Genomic DNA, 15,384 nt, shown 5'->3' with positions numbered 1-15,384 from the left:
TCTTTTCCTTTTATCCATTCTTTAGCATCACCATGTCGGGTGCGATCAGAACAGAACTAATGCACCGGATCCCATCAGAACTTCGAAGTTAAGCGTGCTTGGGCGAGAGTAGTACTAGGATGGGTGACCTCCTGGGAAGTCCTCGTGTTGCACCCTTTTTTTTTTTCCTCTCTTTCGCTGCGCCTTTCACCCTCGGAGTTTCCCTTTTCTCCGGGCCCGACCGAGGGAACTCGCTCGGTGTGCCGGTGCATCGATGCCGCTGCCCGGATCGCGCCGAACGCATGCGGACCTGCTGCGCTGCTTCTTTTCCTTATATCCATTCTTTAGCATCACCATGTCGGGTGCGATCATACCAGCACTAATGCACCGGATCCCATCAGAACTTCGAAGTTAAGCGTGCTTGGGCAAGAGTAGTACTAGGATGGGTGACCTCCTAGGAAGTCCTCGTGTTGCACCCTTTTTTTTTTTTCCTCTCTTTCCCCGCGCCTTTCACCCTCGGAGTTTCCCTTTTGTCCCGGCCCGACCGAGGGAACTCGCTCGGTCTGCCGGTGCATCGATGCCGCTGCCCGGATCACGCCGAACGCATGCGGACCTGCTGCGCTGCTTCTTTTCCTTATATCCATTCTTTAGCATCACCATGTCGGGTGCGATCATACCAGCACTAATGCACCGGATCCCATCAGAACATCGAAGTTAAGCGTGCTTGGGCGAGAGTAGTACTACGATCGGTGACCTCCTGGGAAGTCCTCGTGTTGCACCCTTTTTTTTTTCCTCTCTTTCGCTGCGCCTTTCACCCTCGGAGTTTCCCTTTTCTCCGGGCCCGACCGAGGGAACTCGCTCGGTGTGCCGGTGCATCGATGCCGCTGCCCGGATCGGGCCGAACGCATGCGGAGCTGCTGCGCTGCTTCTTTTCCTTATATCCATTCTTTACCATCACCATGTCGGGTGCGATCATACCAGCACTAATGCACCGGATCCCATCAGAACTCCGAAGTTAAGCGTGCTTGGGCAAGTGTAGTACTAGGATGCGTGACCTCCTGGGAAGTCCTCGTGTTGCACCTTTTTTTTTTTCCTCTCTTTCGCCGTGCCTTTCACCCTCGGAGTTTCCCTTTTCTCCCGGCCCGACCGAGGGAACTCGCTCGGTGTGCCGGTGCATCGATGCCGCTGCCCGGATCGCGCCGAACGCATGCGGAGCTGCTGCGCTGCTTCTTTTCCTTATATCCATTCTTTAGCATCACCATGTCGGGTGCGATCATACCAGCACTAATGCACCGGATCCCATCAGAACCCCGAAGTTAAGCGTGCTTGGGCAAGTGTAGTACTAGGATGGGTGACCTCCTGGGAAGTCCTCGTGTTGCACCCTTTTTTTTTTTTTTTCCTCTCTTTGCCCGCGCCTTTCACCCTCGGAGTTTCCCTTTTCTCCCGGCCCGACCGAGGGAACTCGCTCGGTGGGCCGGTGCATCGATGCCGCTGCCCGGATCACGCCGAACGCATGCGGACCTGCTGCGCTGCTTCTTTTCCTTATATCCATTCTTTAGCATCACCATGTCGGGTGCGATCAGACCAGAACTAATGCACCGGATCCCATCAGAACTTCGAAGTTAAGTGTGCTTGGGCGAGAGTAGTACTAGGATGGGTGTCCTCCTGGGAAGTCCTCGTGTTGCACCCCTTTTTTTTTTTTTTCCTCTCCTTCCCCGCGCCTTTCACCCTCGGAGTTTCCCTTTTGTCCCGGCCCGACCGAGGGAACTCGCTCGGTGGGCCGGTTCATCGATGCCGCTGCCCGGATCACGCCGAACGCATGCGGACCTGCTGCGCTGCTTCTTTTCCTTATATCCATTCTTTAGCATCACCATGTCGGGTGCGATCAGACCAGAACTAATGCACCGGATCCCATCAGAACTCCGAAGTTAAGCGTGCTTGGGCAAGTGTAGTACTAGGATGGGTGACCTCCTGGGAAGTCCTCATATTGCACCCTTTTTTTTTTTTTTTCCTCTCTTTGCCCGCGCCTTTCACCCTCGGAGTTTCCCTTTTCTCCGGGCCCGACCGAGGGAACTCGCTCGGTGTCCCGGTGCATCGATGCCGCTGCCCGGATCGCGCCGAACGCATGCGGACCTGCTGCGCTGCTTCTTTTCCTTATATCCATTCTTTAGCATCACCATGTCGGGTGCGATCAGACCAGAACTAATGCACCGGATCCCATCAGAACTCCGAAGTTAAGCGTGCTTGGGCAAGTGTAGTACTAGGATGGGTGACCTCCTGGGAAGTCCTCGTGTTGCACCCTTTTTTTTTTTTTTTCCTCTCTTTGCCCGCGCCTTTCACCCTCGGAGTTTCCCTTTTCTCCGGGCCCGACCGAGGGAACTCGCTCGGTGTCCCGGTGCATCGATGCCGCTGCCCGGATCGCGCCGAACGCATGCGGACCTGCTGCGCTGCTTCTTTTCCTTATATCCATTCTTTAGCATCACCATGTCGGGTGCGATCATACCAGCACTAATGCACCGGATCCCATCAGAACTTCGAAGTTAAGCGTGCTTGGGCAAGAGTAGTACTAGGATGGGTGACCTCCTGGGAAGTCCTCGTGTTGCACCCTTTTTTTTTCCTCTCTTTCGCGGCGCCTTTCACCCTCGGAGTTTCCCTTTTCTCCCGGCCCGACCGAGGGAACTCGCTCGGTGTGCCGGTGCATCAATGCCGCTGCCTGGATCGCGCCGAATGCATTCAGAGCTGCTGCGCTGCTTCTTTTCCTTATATCAATTCTTTAGCATCACCATGTCGGGTGCGATCAGACCAGAACTAATGCACCGGATCCCGTCAGAACTCCGAAGTTAAGCGTGCTTGGGCAAAAGTGTAGTACTAGGATGGGTGACCTCCTGGGAAGTCCTCGTGTTGCACCCTTTTTTTTTTTCCTCTCTTTCGCCGCGCCTTTCACCCTCGGAGTTTCCCTTTTCTCCCGGCCCGACCGAGGGAACTCGGTCGGTGGGCCGGTGCATCGATGCCGCTGCCCGGATCACGCCGAACGCATGCGGAGCTGCTGCGCTGCTTCTTTTCCTTATATCCATTCTTTAGCATCACCATATCGGGTGCGATCATACTAGCACTAATGCACCGGATCCCATCAGAACTTCGAAGTTAAGCGTGCTTGGGCGAGAGTAGTACTAGGATGGGTGACCTCCTGGGAAGTCCTCGTGTTGCACCCTTTTTTTTTTTCCTCTCTTTCGCCGCGCCTTTCACCCTCGGAGTTTCCCTTTTCTCCCGGCCCGACCGAGGGAACTCGGTCGGTGGGCCGGTGCATCGATGCCGCTGCCCGGATCACGCCGAACGCATGCGGACCTACTGCGCTGCTTCTTTTCCTTATCTCCATTCTTTAGCATCACCATGTCTGGTGCGATCATACTAGCACTAATGCACCGGATCCCATCAGAACTTCGAAGTAAAGCGTGCTTGGGCGAGAGTAGTACTAGGATGGGTGACCTCCTGGGAAGTCCTCGTGTTGCACCCTTTTTTTTTCTCCTCTCTTTCGCCGCGCCTTTCACCCTCGGAGTTTCCCTTTTCTCCCGGCCCGACCGAGGGAACTCGCTCGGTGTGCCGGTGCATCGATGCCGCTGCCCGGATCGCGCCGAACGCATGCGGACCTGCTGCGCTGCTTCTTCTCCTTATATCCATTCTTTAGCTTCACCATGTCGGGTGCGATCACACCAGCACTAATGCACCGGATCCCATCAGAACTTCGAAGTTAAGCGTGCTTGGGCGAGAGTAGTACTAGGATCGGTGACCTCCTGGGAAGTCCTCGTGTTGCACCCTTTTTTTTTTCCTCTCTTTCGCTGCGCCTTTCACCCTCGGAGTTTCCCTTTTCTCCGGGCCCGACCGAGGGAACTCGCTCGGTGTGCCGGTGCATCGATGCCGCTGCCCGGATCGCACCGAACGCATGCGGAGCTGCTGCGCTGCTTCTTTTCCTTATATCCATTCTTTAGCATCACCATGTCGGTTGCGATCAGACCAGAACTAATGCACCGGATCCCATCAGAACTTCGAAGTTAAGCGTGCTTGGGCGAGAGTAGTACTAGGATGGGTGACCTCCTGGGAAGTCCTCGTGTTGCACCCTTTTTTCTTTTCCTCTATTTCGCTGCGCCTTTCACCCTCGGAGTTTCCCTTTTCTCCCGGCCCCACCGACGGAACTCGCTCGGTGTGCCGGTGCATCGATGCCGCTGCCCGGATCGCGCCGAACGCATGCGTAGCTGCTGCGCTGCTTCTTTTCCTTATATCCATTCTTTAGCATCACCATGTCGGGTGCGATCAGACCAGAACTAATGCACCGGATCCCATCAGAACTTCGAAGCTCAGCGTGCTTGGGCGAGAGTAGTACTAGGATGGGTGACCTCCTGGGAAGTCCTCGTGTTGCACCCCTTTTTTTTTTTCCTCTCTTTCGCCGCGCCTTTCACCCTCGGAGTTTCCCTTTTCTCCCGGTCCGACCGAGGGAACTCACTCGGTCTGCCGGTGCATCGATGCCGCTGCCCGGATCACGCCGAACGCATGCGGACCTGCTGCGCTGCTTCTTTTCCTTATATCCATTCTTTAGCATCACCATGTCGGGTGCGATCAGACCAGAACTAATGCACCGGATCCCATCAGAACTTTGAAGTTAAGCGTGCTTGGGCGAGAGTAGTACTAGGATGGGTGACCTCCTGGGAAGTCCTCGTGTTGCACCCTTTTTTTTTTTTTTTTCCTCTCTTTGCCCGCGCCTTTCACCCTCGGAGTTTCCCTTTTCTCCGGGCCCGACCGAGGGAACTCGCTCGGTGTGCCGGTGCATCGATGCCGCTGCCCGGATCGCGCCGAACGCATGCGGACCTGCTGCGCTGCTTCTTTTCCTTATATCCATTCTTTAGCATCACCATGTCGGGTGCGATCAGACCAGAACTAATGCACCGGATCCCATCAGAACTCCGAAGTTAAGCGTGCTTGGGCAAGTGTAGTACTAGGATGAGTGACCTCCTGGGAAGTCCTCGTATTGCACCCTTTTTTTTTTTTTTCCTCTCTTTGCCCGCGCCTTTCACCCTCGGAGTTTCCCTTTTCTCCGGGCCCGACCGAGGGAACTCGCTCGGTGTCCCGGTGCATCGATGCCGCTGCCCGGATCGCGCCGAACGCATGCGGACCTGCTGCGCTGCTTCTTTTCCTTATATCCATTCTTTAGCATCACCATGTCGGGTGCGATCAGACCAGAACTAATGCACCGGATGTCAAGACCCGTCCAGAATTCCTCCTCCGGAACCCTAGACAGCCCTGATCCCAGGGAAATACCACCGAACCTTCCAACGGAAAATCCGGCAGCACCTCCCCTAAGGGATTTACTTACCACAAATTTACCTGCACTGAAAACACACTTCAAAAATATCTCCTTATTCCTCCCACAAACTACAAATTGGTTCCACAAATTGCAGTACTTAAAAAAAATAAATACAGTAATCCAGTGCAAAATAAATACAACAAGAGTGAAAGAAATATTACAACTGCAATAAAAGAATAACAGGGTACTGCCGAACTAAAACAGCGAGGAAGATCAAGTCCGCTCCGAGTGAACGCCGACAACCTGGTACCTAGAGGAACGGAATTTAAGAGTGTGAGATGCTAATCATCTCAGTGAGCGACCCTACTACTATACAATATAATACCACGGTAATAATAAATAATAATTATTTGGAAATAATAATTTCTCTCAAACCCTTACAATTCTCTCAGTTGGAAAAGTTCCCCTTTTAAAACATTGTCACAAAACCCTTTATTCATATTCCCCGAAAACCAAGACATCAAATAAATACCAGAACAGTAATAATTATATTTTTAATTCCAATACGGTTTCCAAACATTTTATTTTTAAAACACAGTTCTGAAAATCAGTTGATGCACCCACTATATACCAGTGGCGCCAACAGTACCCAGCGTCCCAAGGTACCGCCAGACAGGAGGTTATAGAAAGAAACCGGCATACGGTCGCGTGGCGTCCCACAGCGCCGCTGCTAACCTGGTGTCCCGGCCAAAGGGGGGTGGCCGCCCTCTCCGATGGCATCCACAGGACACCCTCATAATATCAACCGCGCGCTACTCACACCCACCTGCGCGCTAATCACATCACCTGCGCGCTAATCACACCCACCTGCGCGCTAATCACAACCGTGTGCACACTAACCATATCACATATACCATATCACATAATCAGAACACCAGTACGTGCACGGTGCATCTAAAAATCATAAAATCCATAAATTTAAATCATAAAACAAATTTCACATTTTTCATAAGCATAGCGGGCATAATCCATCCGCTTGAACCGGGAAATTCTCCACAATTTCCTTATAATCCATACCATAAATTCCATGATTTTCAAATCCACCAACTCCCAAATCCATCAATTCAAATATCCATATTTTTCCAAGCATAAATAATTTCTCGAAATATCATAATCAAATCCCATAATATTTTATGGGCATATTTCATAAAAATTGAAATCACCAACATAACCAAATATTTTCCTTGAAATATTTGAAAATCAAATCGTGCCCAATTTACCATTAAAACCACACCAATTTCAAAATCCTCAAAACCATAAAATAATTCCACATGGCATAAATTGGTGAAATACACATTTTCTTAAATCCGATAAATTCACAAATAATTCCACAATAATTCAAATAAATATTTGGCACATAGAAATTAAATTCCAAATATTTAAATCACACATTATATATTCACCAATTAAATTCCCAAAATTAATTTGAAGGTGGGTCACTCACCTTGTGCACGTATCTCAATCAAGATCCTCCGTAGGATTGACTCCGCTACTTGCACGTGCACCTAAAACATCCACAGTACCAAAACCACAAATATTAATATTTTATTCGGGTAATCCCTAAATGGGTACCCGGGGAGCGAACACCAAACGATAACTAAAATTTACGAATTATATACCGAATCGAAGCTCGAGTGATGCTAATCACAGATCCGGTCTTAATTTCCGATGATCGTACCCGACGGGGTCGGAATTTTATCGGGAAGCTTTTCGGGTTTCGGCTCCGCAATTCTCCCAAACCGTCGCGAATTGGTGGAAACGGAAGTCGGATTTGGGTTCAGGAGGTCGAACACTGCGGACTGGAGCTGGCCGGAATTTTCGGGGTACTCGCCGGAACAGTGATTTCCGGCGGCCGCCACGTCACCGGCAACCGTCGCCGGAACAGTAATTTCCGACGGTGGCCGTTTGCTGTGAAATTTTGCAGATTTGTAGATCGTGAGGAGAGCAATCCAACGGGACCGACGGTGAGCAAAACGGAGGTCGGACGGCGGAGAAATCACCGTTTGAAGATTTTCGACCCCTCGCCGGAAAACGCTCCGATCCCGGCGCGTCGGTGGTCCGATGGCCGTGATTTTTGGTGGGTAGGCCGGACTTGAGGAGAGGATGCTGGGTGTATGGCGCGTGTACTGTACATCGGCCGGAATAGTGCCGATTCGCGGTGGCCGGCGGTGGAGGGGAAAAATCGCCGCCAAACTTCGGACGTCCGATCCGGGCGCGTCCGGCGGCCGTTCGCCGTGAAATTTGGAGGTTTTGCCGGAAATGAGGTGGGCAATCTGGCTGGCCGGCGCGTGTACAGTAACTAGGCCGGAAAAACGTGAAAATGGCCGGCGGCCGGCGGGTCCTCTCTCTCTCTTTCTCTCTCCTCTCTCTCTTTCTCTCTCTTCTCTCTCTTTCTCTCTCTTCCCCGAGAGTTTTTCAAAATTAAAACCCTGCGTGACACTGTTCATGCCACGTGGACCAATCAGAAACTGACACGTGGCGTTTCACTGTTCACCGACCCAAAAAAAATATTAAAATAATACGGTATCCGGTAAACTTCAAACGTCCATAACTTTTTAACCGGATGTCCGTTTTGAGCGTGCCGCTAGTCTGTGAACTCGTATCGACGAGCACTTCACAACCATGCATGAGTCAAAGCTCAATTCCCCATAAAAAAAAAGTCAACTCCGGCACCCCTTGGACAGTTTGGACCGCAACTTGTTTCGTCCATAACTTTCAAACCGTAGCTCCGTTTTCGACGTGCTACCAGTCTACGAACTCGTGGCATCGTGCACTTCGCCACGGTGCCCTAGTCATCTTGAAATTCCCACCGAGTCTAAAAGTCAACTTTTGACCCTCTTCGGTCAACGGTCAACGGTCAACCTCGATCAACGTGCACGGATTCCGGTGCGATTTGGGACGGGGTGTTACAGCCTTCCCCCCTTACAAAAATTTCGTCCTCGAAATTTCCACGCGTCACTGGAACAAACAAGGGTTCTGATCACGCACCTGCGCTTCGGGCTCCCATGTCGCTTCCTCGACTAAGTAGTTCCTTGCCAACTAATCCATGCCCAACACTACTTCAAGTCCGGATAGATCCAACAGGATCAGGTCTGCTTCCATCACTTGATCTGTGAAATCGTCGGGCGTAGTCCTGGCTCCCTGCTGCGTCATAGCAAACACCCGACCTTGACTTGTCTGTTGGGGTCTCCTTCCTCTACCTCGACTCGATCCTGCAGACGGCTGGACTGATCCCGAAGAAACTTCTACTGGCTGACTCCCCTGGGAACTCTGTCCTGGAAATATCCCCGTATGCTGTGTCCGTCGACCTGCTTCTAGCACACTGCTGCTACCATAAGGGCAATCCCTCCTTATGTGGCCTGGCTGCCCACACCGAAAGCATAAACCATCCATCTGACACTGCCCAGAATGATTCCCCCTACAAAGTGGACAAATCCGCGGAGAACTAATGCGTGACTGCTGATACGAGCTTGTATCCACACTGATCGAATGGCGAGCTGGCTGGGGCATACGATAACTATCTCTCCTCTGGAATCTGCCTCGTGGGCTTAACCCATCACTGTCTGAGCCTGAGCTATGGCCTTTCTTAGCTGCCCCCTGTCGAGGTACTCCGCTATACGAACCTTCGAAAGATCTGCGCCTTGAGGGTCTGTGTATCTCCTCCTGTCTCTCTAGCTCGAGCGCTGCATCCCTGGCGGACTGATAGGTGGGATGTACTGATCCGGAAAGGGTGTAGCCGATGCTCTCTTTCAATCCGTCTATGAACCTCACCTTCTTCGTGTGATCGTCGGGAATCAGGTGCATGCAGAATTCTGATAGTTCTCGGAATCTCCTCTCGTACTCGATCACTGTCATGTTCCTCTGTCGCAGTTCCTCGAACTCTCTCCTTCTTGCTTCACGGTAGGCAGGAGGACAAAACTCTATCAATGGCAGTTGTTCATCCCAGCTACCACGAAACTGCATAATGCAAGACCTTAGCAGGTCTTCTAAACTTCTCTCTTTATACCAATCCACCAATAATACTTAACAAGCGTCCGGTACATCTTGGTACTTCCCGGATGCATCGCATACATCGAGCTATGCGCCTCCTCCAAAATCTCCTTCTTGAGTCCTGGGATATCCGGAACGCAAAGTCGTCCTTTATACACGAGGGCTCCATCCCTCCTTATGGAAAATTCCGGATCAAGACCTTCTTGTACCTTGCCCTTAATTGTCCTCAACTTAGGATCTTCCATTTGGGTCTCTACTATACGATCCACCAACACCGGTCGTACCTGGAAGCTAGCCATAAGAACTCCTGAAGGGTGCATATGCATTAACACCCCCATCTTCTTCAACTCCACCATGAGAGGTAGTTGGATGACTTGGATGTGAGCAAGGGATCCAGTAGCCTTCCTACTCAAAGCATCTGCCACTACATTCGCCTAATAGTGACTTTAACTTCCCTCTTGTGCAACTTTCCTTCTCATGCCCACTAATTAAGGATAGTCAAATTGGTCCACGAGAACACGATCTACAAGTCTTGGTCATAGTCGAACGCTAACCATAAGGTGCTTCTAAAGTATGCATCCTTAAACCAACAACCAACTCTCGTGACTCGATCAGCACTTTAAAAGGTTAGATTAGAACTTAAGTCTAATTTCCTCAAATACTGGTATCACCAAGTTAAGGTTGAGATTAATTCACTTATCTTCGATTACCCTCCTAGTACTTACAATTATAAAACCCTTGCTCCTCATTGATTAACCAATAGTCTTAACCTCGACAAACATCAATCTTTCTTTTAACTAAATTCATCAAGGTCATGAATAAAATTCTCAACATCCAAATATCATTCTTGAAAACCCTAAGTTTCCCTTATTTCAAATAAATTCCATGAATCCACACCTCAAGCAATAAGAAATTTAAATCCTAATTCTAGCATCACCACCAAGACTATGAACAAATCACTAGATCCTTAACCCAATAAAGTATTCCACACTTCTCAAATTCTAACTACGTCCCAAAAATCATACTCCTGATCATTGTAAATTATCACCAACAATATCAACCACCTTGAATCGATAAAGCACCACCAATACGAACCTTAAATCTCCAAGGAAATAAGATATCAAGATCTTAGCTTCTAGAATGAAAAATAACCATGCTTAAACATCCAACCATGCCTAAGGAATCATCCTCATCTCATTAACCTCATCAACCACCAAGTAGAACTTTAATCGCTATCCGGATCTTGCTTGATTCTCTAAACGCTGTCGTACCTTCTCTTTGTGAATGATAGTTTAAGCACGAAATCCATGTTTACATCTCCCTACTTTTACTTATCGGTGACCTAAGTACCTTTATTCGGATCTTGCAACTTCCTTTATCGTGCCAAACCACCATGTCATCCAGTGAGCATTCCATACGTCTTGGTACCCTTGGGGTGTATCGCATACTTTGAATCGCGTACTTCCTTTAAGATCTCCTTTTTGAACTCAACGATACCCTGCTTTGGATTCTCGACTGGCGATACTTAACCCTTAAGTCGCTCTTGGAAAAACCATAACATAAAACAAATAATAAAATATATTTTTCAAATATACCTAACTTGCATAGGCAATTGTTAAAACTCCACATTGAAATTCATATCTTAAAATCCATAGCATAAAATAAAATATGCACGCTTGTAATGGAGGTACGTACAACACCTTCTACATGTTACGTAATCCATGATTCCAACTGTCGCCGACACTCTGCTACCAATACAAACCAGGGTGGTTGCCTATATTGGCCGTCCAATTCCCCGGGCTCGTAGGCAACATGATCATGGGGCTAGCTCTACATGGACCACATTGGTTCGCCGCCTCCATATGGTGCAGTATAATATCAAACAATATAGCATACAGATACATGTATGAACACAAACCAAAAATACTTGAATAAAACACCTTTAATTTCAAATACCACTTTGAAAAGCATTTAAATTATGATAATCGATCGGGAAAATATTTTGACGCCTTGAAATCGATCGACACACATCCTTAGGCAATTATCCTTCTTCTCCATGAACGAAACGGATACCATTCACGATGATAAGCTTGACCTTCAAAAAGAAAAGGCATCCTCGACCATCGACTAGGCCATAGGAATTCCCCGTTAGGCTAGATGATCCTAATTGACACCCTCGAAGATTAGAGTTATTCAAACTCGGGCAACGAATTTACTTCGAGACAAACAGAAAGAACGCTTCCACGCGGGTAAAACGAGAGACTAGACATGGATGGGACACACAACAATGCACAGTCCCTTAGGATTACAAGAACCTATGCTCTGATACCAACTGTCAGGACCCGTCCAGAATTCCTCCTCCGGAACCCTAGACAGCCCTGATCCCAGGGAAATACCACCGAACCTTCCAACGGAAAATCCGGCAGCACCTCCCCTAAGGGATTTACTTACCACAAATTTACCTGCACTGAAAACACACTTCAAAAATATCTCCTTATTCCTCCCACAAACTACAAATTGGTTCCACAAATTGCAGTACTTAAAAAAAATAAATACAGTAATCCAGTGCAAAATAAATACAACAAGAGTGAAAGAAATATTACAACTGCAATAAAAGAATAACAGGGTACTGCCGAACTAAAACAGCGAGGAAGATCAAGTCCGCTCCGAGTGAACGCCGACAACCTGGTACCTAGAGGAACGGAATTTAAGAGTGTGAGATGCTAATCATCTCAGTGAGCGACCCTACTACTATACAATATAATACCACGGTAATAATAAATAATAATTATTTGGAAATAATAATTTCTCTCAAACCCTTACAATTCTCTCAGTTGGAAAAGTTCCCCTTTTAAAACATTGTCACAAAACCCTTTATTCATATTCCCCGAAAACCAAGACATCAAATAAATACCAGAACAGTAATAATTATATTTTTAATTCCAATACGGTTTCCAAACATTTTATTTTTAAAACACAGTTCTGAAAATCAGTTGATGCACCCACTATATACCAGTGGCGCCAACAGTACCCAGCGTCCCAAGGTACCGCCAGACAGGAGGTTATAGAAAGAAACCGGCATACGGTCGCGTGGCGTCCCACAGCGCCGCTGCTAACCTGGTGTCCCGGCCAAAGGGGGGTGGCCGCCCTCTCCGATGGCATCCACAGGACACCCTCATAATATCAACCGCGCGCTACTCACACCCACCTGCGCGCTAATCACATCACCTGCGCGCTAATCACACCCACCTGCGCGCTAATCACAACCGTGTGCACACTAACCATATCACATATACCATATCACATAATCAGAACACCAGTACGTGCACGGTGCATCTAAAAATCATAAAATCCATAAATTTAAATCATAAAACAAATTTCACATTTTTCATAAGCATAGCGGGCATAATCCATCCGCTTGAACCGGGAAATTCTCCACAATTTCCTTATAATCCATACCATAAATTCCATGATTTTCAAATCCACCAACTCCCAAATCCATCAATTCAAATATCCATATTTTTCCAAGCATAAATAATTTCTCGAAATATCATAATCAAATCCCATAATATTTTATGGGCATATTTCATAAAAATTGAAATCACCAACATAACCAAATATTTTCCTTGAAATATTTGAAAATCAAATCGTGCCCAATTTACCATTAAAACCACACCAATTTCAAAATCCTCAAAACCATAAAATAATTCCACATGGCATAAATTGGTGAAATACACATTTTCTTAAATCCGATAAATTCACAAATAATTCCACAATAATTCAAATAAATATTTGGCACATAGAAATTAAATTCCAAATATTTAAATCACACATTATATATTCACCAATTAAATTCCCAAAATTAATTTGAAGGTGGGTCACTCACCTTGTGCACGTATCTCAATCAAGATCCTCCGTAGGATTGACTCCGCTACTTGCACGTGCACCTAAAACATCCACAGTACCAAAACCACAAATATTAATATTTTATTCGGGTAATCCCTAAATGGGTACCCGGGGAGCGAACACCAAACGATAACTAAAATTTACGAATTATATACCGAATCGAAGCTCGAGTGATGCTAATCACAGATCCGGTCTTAATTTCCGATGATCGTACCCGACGGGGTCGGAATTTTATCGGGAAGCTTTTCGGGTTTCGGCTCCGCAATTCTCCCAAACCGTCGCGAATTGGTGGAAACGGAAGTCGGATTTGGGTTCAGGAGGTCGAACACTGCGGACTGGAGCTGGCCGGAATTTTCGGGGTACTCGCCGGAACAGTGATTTCCGGCGGCCGCCACGTCACCGGCAACCGTCGCCGGAACAGTAATTTCCGACGGTGGCCGTTTGCTGTGAAATTTTGCAGATTTGTAGATCGTGAGGAGAGCAATCCAACGGGACCGACGGTGAGCAAAACGGAGGTCGGACGGCGGAGAAATCACCGTTTGAAGATTTTCGACCCCTCGCCGGAAAACGCTCCGATCCCGGCGCGTCGGTGGTCCGATGGCCGTGATTTTTGGTGGGTAGGCCGGACTTGAGGAGAGGATGCTGGGTGTATGGCGCGTGTACTGTACATCGGCCGGAATAGTGCCGATTCGCGGTGGCCGGCGGTGGAGGGGAAAAATCGCCGCCAAACTTCGGACGTCCGATCCGGGCGCGTCCGGCGGCCGTTCGCCGTGAAATTTGGAGGTTTTGCCGGAAATGAGGTGGGCAATCTGGCTGGCCGGCGCGTGTACAGTAACTAGGCCGGAAAAACGTGAAAATGGCCGGCGGCCGGCGGGTCCTCTCTCTCTCTTTCTCTCTCCTCTCTCTCTTTCTCTCTCTTCTCTCTCTTTCTCTCTCTTCCCCGAGAGTTTTTCAAAATTAAAACCCTGCGTGACACTGTTCATGCCACGTGGACCAATCAGAAACTGACACGTGGCGTTTCACTGTTCACCGACCCAAAAAAAATATTAAAATAATACGGTATCCGGTAAACTTCAAACGTCCATAACTTTTTAACCGGATGTCCGTTTTGAGCGTGCCGCTAGTCTGTGAACTCGTATCGACGAGCACTTCACAACCATGCATGAGTCAAAGCTCAATTCCCCATAAAAAAAAAGTCAACTCCGGCACCCCTTGGACAGTTTGGACCGCAACTTGTTTCGTCCATAACTTTCAAACCGTAGCTCCGTTTTCGACGTGCTACCAGTCTACGAACTCGTGGCATCGTGCACTTCGCCACGGTGCCCTAGTCATCTTGAAATTCCCACCGAGTCTAAAAGTCAACTTTTGACCCTCTTCGGTCAACGGTCAACGGTCAACCTCGATCAACGTGCACGGATTCCGGTGCGATTTGGGACGGGGTGTTACACCGGATCCCATCAGAACTCCGAAGTTAAGCGTGCTTGGGCAAGTGTAGTACTAGGATGGGTGACCTCCTGGGAAGTCCTCGTGTTGCACCCTTTTTTTTTCCTCTCTTTCGCGGCGCCTTTCACCCTCGGAGTTTCCCTTTTCTCCCGGCCCGACCGAGGGAACTCGCTCGGTGTGCCGGTGCATCAATGCCGCTGCCTGGATCGCGCCGAATGCATTCAGAGCTGCTGCGCTGCTTCTTTTCCTTATATCAATTCTTTAGCATCACCATGTCGGGTGCGATCAGACCAGAACTAATGCACCGGATCCCGTCAGAACTCGGAAGTTAAGCGTGCTTGGGCAAAAGTGTAGTACTAGGATGGGTGACCTCCTGGGAAGTCCTCGTGTTGCACCCTTTTTTTTTTTCCTCTCTTTCGCCGCGCCTTTCACCCTCGGAGTTTCCCTTTTCTCCCGGCCCGACCGAGGGAACTCGGTCGGTGGGCCGGTGCATCGATGCCGCTGCCCGGATCACGCCGAACGCATGCGGAGCTGCTGCGCTGCTTCTTTTCCTTATATCCATTCTTTAGCATCACCATGTCGGGTGCGATCATACCAGCACTAATGCACCGGATCCCATCAGAACTTCGAAGTTAAGCGTGCTTGGGCAAGAGTAGTACTAGGATGGGTGACCTCCTGGGAAGTCCTCGTGTTGCACCCTTTTTTTTTCC

At 48.7% G+C, this 15,384-nt stretch overlaps 2 long non-coding RNA genes, 19 other non-coding genes and 1 pseudogene across 21 annotated transcripts; 20 read left to right on the top strand and 2 right to left on the bottom strand.

The window, feature by feature from the left end:
- Positions 1-37: 37 nt before the first annotated feature.
- Positions 38-156, top strand: LOC132802552 (5S ribosomal RNA). Its single transcript, XR_009637679.1, has one exon. It is a non-coding gene; the product is annotated as a 5S ribosomal RNA (ribosomal RNA).
- Positions 157-339: 183 nt separating this feature from the next.
- Positions 340-458, top strand: LOC132802141 (5S ribosomal RNA). Its single transcript, XR_009637265.1, has one exon. It is a non-coding gene; the product is annotated as a 5S ribosomal RNA (ribosomal RNA).
- A 184-nt stretch (positions 459-642) lies between these two features.
- Positions 643-761, top strand: LOC132802573 (5S ribosomal RNA). The gene has a single exon (XR_009637700.1). It is a non-coding gene; the product is annotated as a 5S ribosomal RNA (ribosomal RNA).
- A 182-nt stretch (positions 762-943) lies between these two features.
- LOC132802458 (5S ribosomal RNA) lies at positions 944-1,062 on the top strand. The gene has a single exon (XR_009637582.1). It is a non-coding gene; the product is annotated as a 5S ribosomal RNA (ribosomal RNA).
- A 182-nt stretch (positions 1,063-1,244) lies between these two features.
- Positions 1,245-1,363, top strand: LOC132802211 (5S ribosomal RNA). Its single transcript, XR_009637334.1, has one exon. It is a non-coding gene; the product is annotated as a 5S ribosomal RNA (ribosomal RNA).
- Positions 1,364-1,550: 187 nt separating this feature from the next.
- On the top strand, positions 1,551-1,669 carry LOC132802481 (5S ribosomal RNA). Its single transcript, XR_009637605.1, has one exon. It is a non-coding gene; the product is annotated as a 5S ribosomal RNA (ribosomal RNA).
- A 187-nt stretch (positions 1,670-1,856) lies between these two features.
- LOC132802580 (5S ribosomal RNA) lies at positions 1,857-1,975 on the top strand. The gene has a single exon (XR_009637707.1). It is a non-coding gene; the product is annotated as a 5S ribosomal RNA (ribosomal RNA).
- Positions 1,976-2,162: 187 nt separating this feature from the next.
- Positions 2,163-2,281, top strand: LOC132802360 (5S ribosomal RNA). The gene has a single exon (XR_009637484.1). It is a non-coding gene; the product is annotated as a 5S ribosomal RNA (ribosomal RNA).
- A 187-nt stretch (positions 2,282-2,468) lies between these two features.
- On the top strand, positions 2,469-2,587 carry LOC132802037 (5S ribosomal RNA). Its single transcript, XR_009637158.1, has one exon. It is a non-coding gene; the product is annotated as a 5S ribosomal RNA (ribosomal RNA).
- A 181-nt stretch (positions 2,588-2,768) lies between these two features.
- Positions 2,769-2,889, top strand: LOC132802658 (5S ribosomal RNA). The gene has a single exon (XR_009637785.1). It is a non-coding gene; the product is annotated as a 5S ribosomal RNA (ribosomal RNA).
- Positions 2,890-3,072: 183 nt separating this feature from the next.
- LOC132801951 (5S ribosomal RNA) lies at positions 3,073-3,191 on the top strand. The gene has a single exon (XR_009637072.1). It is a non-coding gene; the product is annotated as a 5S ribosomal RNA (ribosomal RNA).
- A 183-nt stretch (positions 3,192-3,374) lies between these two features.
- On the top strand, positions 3,375-3,493 carry LOC132802270 (5S ribosomal RNA). Its single transcript, XR_009637394.1, has one exon. It is a non-coding gene; the product is annotated as a 5S ribosomal RNA (ribosomal RNA).
- Positions 3,494-3,676: 183 nt separating this feature from the next.
- Positions 3,677-3,795, top strand: LOC132802395 (5S ribosomal RNA). The gene has a single exon (XR_009637519.1). It is a non-coding gene; the product is annotated as a 5S ribosomal RNA (ribosomal RNA).
- Positions 3,796-3,977: 182 nt separating this feature from the next.
- On the top strand, positions 3,978-4,096 carry LOC132802432 (5S ribosomal RNA). Its single transcript, XR_009637556.1, has one exon. It is a non-coding gene; the product is annotated as a 5S ribosomal RNA (ribosomal RNA).
- A 183-nt stretch (positions 4,097-4,279) lies between these two features.
- LOC132802537 (5S ribosomal RNA) lies at positions 4,280-4,398 on the top strand. The gene has a single exon (XR_009637663.1). It is a non-coding gene; the product is annotated as a 5S ribosomal RNA (ribosomal RNA).
- Positions 4,399-4,582: 184 nt separating this feature from the next.
- On the top strand, positions 4,583-4,701 carry LOC132802424 (5S ribosomal RNA). The gene has a single exon (XR_009637548.1). It is a non-coding gene; the product is annotated as a 5S ribosomal RNA (ribosomal RNA).
- A 188-nt stretch (positions 4,702-4,889) lies between these two features.
- On the top strand, positions 4,890-5,008 carry LOC132802583 (5S ribosomal RNA). Its single transcript, XR_009637710.1, has one exon. It is a non-coding gene; the product is annotated as a 5S ribosomal RNA (ribosomal RNA).
- Positions 5,009-5,416: 408 nt separating this feature from the next.
- Positions 5,417-6,956, bottom strand: LOC132800469 (uncharacterized). The gene is made up of 2 exons (XR_009635582.1): positions 6,780-6,956; positions 5,417-6,170 (listed from the first exon to the last, which is right to left on the bottom strand). It is a non-coding gene; the product is annotated as an uncharacterized LOC132800469 (long non-coding RNA).
- A 4,892-nt stretch (positions 6,957-11,848) lies between these two features.
- Positions 11,849-13,388, bottom strand: LOC132800470 (uncharacterized). Its single transcript, XR_009635583.1, has 2 exons — positions 13,212-13,388; positions 11,849-12,602 (listed from the first exon to the last, which is right to left on the bottom strand). It is a non-coding gene; the product is annotated as an uncharacterized LOC132800470 (long non-coding RNA).
- Positions 13,389-14,637: 1,249 nt separating this feature from the next.
- Positions 14,638-14,770, top strand: LOC132802715 (5S ribosomal RNA; annotated as a pseudogene).
- A 181-nt stretch (positions 14,771-14,951) lies between these two features.
- On the top strand, positions 14,952-15,072 carry LOC132802693 (5S ribosomal RNA). Its single transcript, XR_009637820.1, has one exon. It is a non-coding gene; the product is annotated as a 5S ribosomal RNA (ribosomal RNA).
- A 183-nt stretch (positions 15,073-15,255) lies between these two features.
- LOC132802036 (5S ribosomal RNA) lies at positions 15,256-15,374 on the top strand. The gene has a single exon (XR_009637157.1). It is a non-coding gene; the product is annotated as a 5S ribosomal RNA (ribosomal RNA).
- Positions 15,375-15,384: the final 10 nt, after the last annotated feature.

Source organism: Ziziphus jujuba, chromosome 2 (assembly GCF_031755915.1).
Source record: "Ziziphus jujuba cultivar Dongzao chromosome 2, ASM3175591v1".
Taxonomy (NCBI): domain Eukaryota; kingdom Viridiplantae; phylum Streptophyta; class Magnoliopsida; order Rosales; family Rhamnaceae; genus Ziziphus; species Ziziphus jujuba.
This window is presented reverse-complemented; position numbering and strand designations above follow the sequence as displayed.